This window comes from Protopterus annectens, chromosome 17.part0 (assembly GCF_019279795.1).
Source record: "Protopterus annectens isolate FY-2018-M chromosome 17.part0, PAN1.0, whole genome shotgun sequence".
In the NCBI taxonomy this organism is placed as follows: Eukaryota; Metazoa; Chordata; order Ceratodontiformes; family Protopteridae; genus Protopterus; species Protopterus annectens.
Genome location: NC_056751.1, coordinates 596,109,663 through 596,117,375, shown reverse-complemented (window position 1 = coordinate 596,117,375; position 7,713 = coordinate 596,109,663). Strand labels below are relative to the sequence as shown.

General features: G+C 39.5%; 1 protein-coding gene across 1 annotated transcript in view; it reads right to left on the bottom strand.

Moving 5' to 3' along the window:
• The window catches only part of THAP7 (THAP domain containing 7), a 558,991-nt gene extending 552,477 nt beyond the window's left edge, over positions 1–6,514 (bottom strand). The window contains exon 1 of the mRNA XM_044059751.1: positions 6,412–6,514. The gene's annotated coding sequence lies outside the window, so the exon portion shown is untranslated. The remainder of the gene's footprint in view (positions 1–6,411) is intronic.
• Between the last annotated feature and the right edge of the window lie 1,199 nt (positions 6,515–7,713).

The following is a 7,713-nucleotide window of genomic DNA, read 5'->3' as shown; positions in this document are numbered from 1 at the left end:
GCTTTTTATACCATTGCTTAGAAGGCTGTAGCTACCTTTGGTAAAGTTTTTTTGTAATTTTTTGTTCCTGTGAGGGTGTCAGCTCCGCTAGTTACTTCAAACGAGACTGATTTGTGGTCTGACCTAACAAGGGAGGGCATCACACATGTGGAAGTAAAGTGGTCCCCAATATTGGTCAGTACAATGTCCAGAACATTAGACACCTAGTGGGGGTGTAGAGCATCTGTGTTAATAAAGTCCAGAAACTTCTGGGCGACCATGTTTTTGCTTGTGTATGACCCCCAGTCTATGGATGGATAGTTGAACTCTCCCATGACTAAAGGTGTTGGACTGTATGGCGAGGGATTCCAGTCAATCAAGGAAGGCAGTGTGTTTATCCTGTTTCATGGTGGGGGATCTACAGCTAACAATGATGTGGTATTGTACTTTCCCAGTAGTTAATTAGACACGGACTCGTTTGAGACTGGTCAAACAGCAGTGACTCTCTTGAAGTGTATTTGTTTTTAATGAAGATGACTACACCTCCACCTTTGGTTCCTTCACATTCATTTTGAGGTCTGAATGTATGGACGGCATTGTAGCCTTGCATGGCCAGAGTACTCTCAGTGGCTTTCAGCCATGCCTCAGTAACTGCACAAACGTCAGCATCCTCTAAGATGAGGAGTGCTTCCAGGGAGTGCAGTTTTGTGTTTAAACTCCTAACATTAAGCAGTACAGCCCTGAGTTTGTCACAATTAGATTTTGTTACACTGGAAAATGTGTTTTAACATTGCTTTAAAAAAGGCTCTATAGAGGAGGAAAGAGCCTTTGCCAGTATCCAAAAACCTGGGAGGACAGGTGCAGACCATCTCTAGCAAAGCAACAAGGTCCGTCTACCATATCCTCCCAGGCTGACAGATACTAGACCCACCTGGACTGACACCAGAAGTTAAGTCAATTGCGGAAGTCAATCATTTTTTTTGTTTACATTGTATCATCATCCTGGGTGCGGGTAGGATACCGCTTAAGGCTATGGACATACCTGTCTGGGACACATTTTCAAAGTTCAGTCATGTCTCTCTCCATATAGTCTAGAGAGGTACATTTCAAGTCATTCATCCCATCATGGATTATAACACAGTCATAATGGTACTTGCTCAGCGACTTGAGTGCATGTGTGATTTTTCGGATCCTGGCACCTGACCGTGGCCTTCTTCTTGTCCAGTCTGGTGAGGGGGGTATCTGTGAGTCTCACTAAGCACTACGGAGTCGCCTAAAACACTTGCTGTGTTTTGCGTTAGGGACTTATTTGCTGAGACACAAGTGTGTGTTGATATGTGTAGTGGTTTCATTTTGCTTAGTGGTGAGTGTGTGTGGTGTGCGTTTGTGGGGGTCTCTGTTCGTTTGGTAGGCTTTTAGAGAGTGCTTCAACATATGTGGGTATATGTGTTATGGTTTTATTTTGGGTTAGTAGTGAGGTTTGTGTGAGAGGTGAAGCACGTGTGCTGACAACCTGTTCAAAGTCTAGTTTGTTTTATATGACAGAACTGACTGCAGTTCCAGTGTACTTGCATCTCACATAGGGTGAGAGTTTGCTTTAAGAGTAAATGGTTAGTATACATGAAACAATTGCTACATTGCCTCAAGATGCCCATATCAATCAAGCTGGCAGGAGAAATGATGTGAAACTGCCCATCCATTGTGGTAGGATTTTTCTGAATATCGTATTTAGGAAGGAAGTGGGCTGGCTGGACCTAGTCACAAACTGCATAAATGAAGCAGTAATTCAATTAAATACAGTTAAAGTGCAGTTCTGGCTTAAAATATACTTATTTTTCAAGGGGGGGTTCCTGTGGATGCCTTGATTTCAGTGCAGATTCACTTAAAAATTCTAACTAAAGTTTCCAAACCTTGAGCAGCTCCGATAAGCTGAGTGCAAACCCAAATAAACGCAAGGCTTATATACAGGCAAATTTAAACAGTTTTAACAGAACTACCAATAGGGAAAGCTCCAGACTGAACCTTTCTCCAGCAATCTCCAACTCAGATGGGTCCTGTACTACACACTTCTGCCACAAGGGTGCAGGGAGGCCCTCTTAATGTAAGATGGCTGGTTTAAGAGCACAGTGATATCAAACAGTCCAGATTCAGCAGGTCTGAATCTAGCCTACGCTATGCAAGACAAGGAAACACGATTTCTAGATGTGAAGGAGTAAGGAAGAGTTACTTAAAGGCCAAAGTGAGAGTGTTTACTAGTATACTGTGAGATGCAGTGGTACCATCCTCTGTACAAACTGTCAGCTCTTCAAGTAGCTGTGCCTATGGAGAGCGTTTCCTATACAGCATTTTAAACCAGAAACATCTGCTTATATGCAAGCACTAGGAACCGTGTAAAACAACAGGATGAAAGACTTTTCAAAAGTTAAACACTCAGGCCACTCAGATAAAAAATACTTTGGATGTGTTGAAATTAGCTATCTGCTCCCAACAGAGTGCAAAGGAACCCTCCCAATGTAAGACAAGCTTTCTTTGAGCTCAAGTGCAGTAACAAATGCTTTGGAACAGAAGTTAGGATTCCTACAATATCAAGAATCCTTGGAAATAAGTTCACTAACCCTGAGAAATGTTCACAGCACACAAAAACTTTGCAAAACTTAGAAATTTTGGCAAACACAGAACAGCTTTTGCAGAACACTATTAAAACAGCAACCTAACAGCAATACAGTAACCAAACAGATGCAGTTTTTTTAATAAGTGCAGGCTGAAAAAGTTATAAATTCAACAAAATTAATAAATGCAACACAGAATTAAGTATCACTGAAACAGTTAGAGCAAGCACAAAAAATATATACTTATATCAGCTTTGTATTTCCATATGTTTTAGCACTAAACTCAATACTGTGTTGCTGCTTAAGTAGATTTCTCAGAAGAGGTGACAACTGCCATTAAACCCCTGACTGATTCAATTGTTTTGCTTTGCCATAAAAGGGGAGTGTTACATTCTCCTCCTCTCTGCAATAAAAACAGTGGAAAACAGTTCCACAGCTTTCTTTTATCAGCTGCTGTGTTCCTGACATTAGTAGGATTAATTGCCCAGCTAAGACTAACAGCAGTACCTAACAGGGTAAACTACAGATTTAACTGTGTCTATGATATGCCATGCATGTGGAGACAAATTCCTCTGCAAAGTATCCTCATAGGTGTGTACTAGGGTAATGGCCTTTACAAGTCTAGCCCATACAATTGCCCTGGCATTGTGCCACCCTACATTAGCTCCCAGTTCCTCTATCAAGTACAACCACAGGAGTGATCCCCAGGGTGAACTTTCTATTTCCCATCCACTCAAGATTTCTCTTGGAAAAGGGCCAGTGAGGTGCTCTGCTTGACATGTATGGAAAGTCTATTCCAGAGCATGGGCAGTCTCTGGGTTATGAACCTGTCCCTTCAGCATGTTCTGTTGATTGTGGTAATGAGGTTGAAGTCTCTGGAGCGTGTGGTGCAGAGGGATTGGGATTTCTTTAGATGTAGCATTTCTAACAGAGCTGGGTCAGACATGGCTTTGTAAGTCAAGCAGAGTTCGCCTCTTAGTAGATGATATGAGACCGAGAATAGCTGGAGTGTTTTGACTCTGTCCGTGTAGGACATGTGTTTAAGGCCTAGGATTCTTTTTGTGAGATACTTTTGTGGCCTCTCTAGCTGTTGCAGGTGTCTAGTGAGATACATGCCAAATGGGGCATTATATTCTATGATTGGTCTAATGAGAGAAGAGTAGAGAGAAATGAGGACCTCTTTCTTCCTGGATGCAAAACCCTTGGTAATGAGATATGCCACACAGAAGGACTTTTTGACCACAGTGGCAATGTGGTGGTCGAAGGAGAGGTTGCTGTCAACCTGTGTTCCCAGATCTCTTATAATGCCTTCAGCGGGCTCCCATCAATGTGGTAATTAGTGGGAACAGAGTTTTTCCCAAAGGTGATGACACGCAGTTTTTGTGAGAAGTTAAGCTTAAAAAAAGTAGGTGGGCTTTCCCTTCCTTTGACTTCAATGCAAAGAAATAAAAGTTTTAAGAAGTACAAGCAGGTTTCTGGTACCTACACAATACTGGAACCATACATTAGGGGAAAAAAGAAACCAAAGGATTGAGTTAATCTGTAGGACAGGGTGGAGTTTTCCTTTAACCTAATGTTGGGCAACTGACCTGCACAAAAAAGTTATACTTATCATACTGAAAACAAGTATCTGCAGACCTCTCAACTACCCAGATATTCACAGAATATAAAGATTTTTGCTTCATATTTTTGGTCTATTCGTCATAAAATTCATGTTTTTCTGGCAAATCATTAAGGATCAAGTCGTTAAATAATACTGTACATTTCAGTTTCAGACCTCATATCCTGTGGAAAATCCACGCTAATGCAGATTCTGTTATTCTAGCAACTTTTTGATGGTATCTGAATGTTCAATGTTTAGTAACATGGACTGGTAAATTATATTTTAAATTTCTGTACAAGAAGATAGTTTACTAGGTTCTGAAATGCTCTGAAGAAGCGGTATTTTGTTCCTACTAAAGCGCTAACCTTTTTATTTTTTACATCAATAAATTTACGTGTGGTGTTTAGTCGTGGTGGTCAGAGCCTGAAATATTTTCTGTTTGTGGGCATATTCCACCTTTGCCTGATCTGCAACTTTTTGGCCTTCATTTATTCTAGCAACTTTCTAAGTTTACAAGAGCCGTATTTAAAATCTATCTTTAGAGTTAGGTCATTGTCCCATCGTTATTTTAGGCTTTGTCTTGAGTTCTTGTACTAACAGGTCGAGAAGTACGCCCCCACCAAAAACACACACATTATGCACCAAAAAGTCATATTTTCTTTAAAATTGCTAATTCATACTTGTGAGGAGCTGTAAGCACAAACTCATCTGTCATTGTGTGTATGTGTACATATACGTGGCTTTTTTTTTTTTTGTGGAAACCAGCAAATTGAGAGAAGTCTATAGCTTCCCCTCCCCATACTTACAAGCCTACAAAAAAAGTCTGAAAAAATATACATCTGCATCAGTTCTCTAACCCATTTAACAAATACACATATTTTGAAATTATGATGAAGGTTGCATTGCTGAAAAGGAACTGGACTTTAATTAAAGAATGATTTTGGGGGTATAATATAATATGACCTGTACATGAAATTCATTACTTAGCTTGTTTAAAAATAAATAAACAAAGCAAGGGGGTTGTGGATTGGCAGGCCCCATAGCCGGCCTTAGGCACAGACCAACTAGGTGACCACCTAGGGCGCCTCTCTAGTAGGGGTGCTTTTCCAGTATTTATTTGGTGTAGGTAGACCAGGATGGGGGCACCAGGTGGTATGGTGTGGTGGGGGCGCTGTGGAGCCCTTTTGCCTAGGGCACCAGTTGACCTAAGGCCTGCCCGTGGCCAGGCCCCACACCTGCTAAGACAGCCAATGAAGTTCTCCATGAATGTTATTTATAATTATTTTGAAATTATGACGAAAGTTACATTTACAAGTCACCACAAAACTGTATTTTTAAGCTAAAGTAATGTATTTGTGCTGTAATATAACATGAACTATTACATTACAGAAGCTGACAGTACTTAATCATTTTTATGTCAGTCATGAAGTCCATGCCCACCTGTTCCAACAATAGGGATTACAAGGAATTGAGTCCCCAGTTTAAAAAATATGTAAATATAATATGCTACTACTTTTGAACTGTGAAGCTCACAGACACTTATTAAAGGCTCTATAAAAGGCTTTATTGTACTGTACTTAGTCACACTGTCTCAATTTTTTTTCAAAAGATGTCCCAGAAGCGTACACATCTAATTAAGTGTGACAAACTCTAGCCTAAAATGCTAAATTCCATGAAAATTCCATGTTTTTCCAAAGCTTGGACTGTACAAACATAGGATTCATCAACATTTTCCAGGAAAATCGGTGCCCCTACGTTTTCTACCACAAATGTTTAAGCAAGAGAACAAAATTAGGGACAGTTTTTATGAACAGGGTAAATCAGGACAGGTGGGAGGCACGCCCCTTAAGAATATGTAATATACTGTCAAGCTTAAAATCTGAACTCTACAAATGAAATGTTCGAAAACATTCTACTTTGAATGTTCCTCAAAGTTTTCCAGTCTGCGTTATAATTAACTAAAATATAAACATATGTGTGGTCTTGCATGGTCACAACGAAAAAATGCCTTGCCATGGTACCCTAAATTATGCTCCAATAACCCCCAAAATACAAGCAAAACGGTCATATGCCCCTCCCCTTTTCCTCCATTTCACTTAGATTAGTCTCTGTTTAATTTACGCCACATTGATATTTCTTAACGTACTATTCTTCCATTTTGATCTCTACAGAACAACCTTATAGAAGGACTGCACCCGTTACAACGCTTCTGCCACTTACTGTGCTTTTTCCAGCGTTAGCGCAGTTCCTGAATTTGCACTTTCTCCCTGACCTCACTGTAATGGCGGACACCTTCTTCCTATTACTCCAATACGTAAATAGCGTCCACTGTTAACACGCCCAATCACGTATCCATTGGTATAACGCCTTCAGAATAAGTACGGAAATTCCACACTGAGTGCACAAGAAAATGTTTTAAAATGTTGATAGGTATTGATTGTGGTTGTCATGTGAAAATAAGCAAGCATATATGTGTTCTCTGCTGTGGTGAGCACTTGTGATCATAACAGCATTAAAATAAATACAGAAGTACACATTTCGTACGTATTCACATTTTCTTATACTACTTGGGCGTCATATAGATACAGCTAGTGACGGGACATTTGCTTAAATTCAGTTTATTTTTTAGGCATTCTGTTTTTAATAAGATAGAATTTTGTGAAAAGCTAAATGTGAGAAGATATTGACCCTTCGCCTAAAATCACAGCAAATGTGCTCAGTCACATTATAATTATAGATTTTAATATTATAATATTAACATTATAATTTATAGATTTTAATTATAGATAATTATAATTATAGATTGTGCCCTAAACTATGACAGGCACATAGCCCTTACCATAAAAAAAGGCTTATATTAAGCTCGGCTGCCTGTACAAGTCAAAAGCTTTCCTAACCCCTTCCACTAGACAGGCCAGAGCCAGAACACACCTTCTGTCCACATTATTATATGCCTCCCCGATTTTCACTAATCTTAGAAGATCTAATCTGTCCAAATTAGAGGTTTGCTACCATAAAATAGCTCGATATGCTGCTGGCCTTCAAAATAGAACCCATCACAGTGTAGCTCTGAAACAATTACACTGGCTTGAGCTACCAAACCTTTTATTACCTAATCAACTCACAATTGCTCATAACATCCTACATCAACCTAATGCCTGTCTAGCTGTAAAGAACCTAGTTCAACCATACAACACCACCCGTACTCTCCGCTCAACCAATAAACTACTGCTAAAAGTTAAGATAGCCAACGACTGTTTCGGAGACTCCTTATTTGCAAATCAAATCGCAAAAATATGGAATTGTATTCCCCAACATATACTAATTATCCCTACTATCACCAAATTCAAACTCCTTAAAAAAAACATCTGAACAATAATTGGCTCTGTTCCTGTATCACCCCTGGATAACTTTCTTTCTCCTCACTCCTTGAAAATTTATCCTTATCTCTTAACTTCTTTAAATTCTTCTCTTGCCCCTACCTTTTTTCATCTGTGACTTTCTTAGCTTTTACTGTAATTT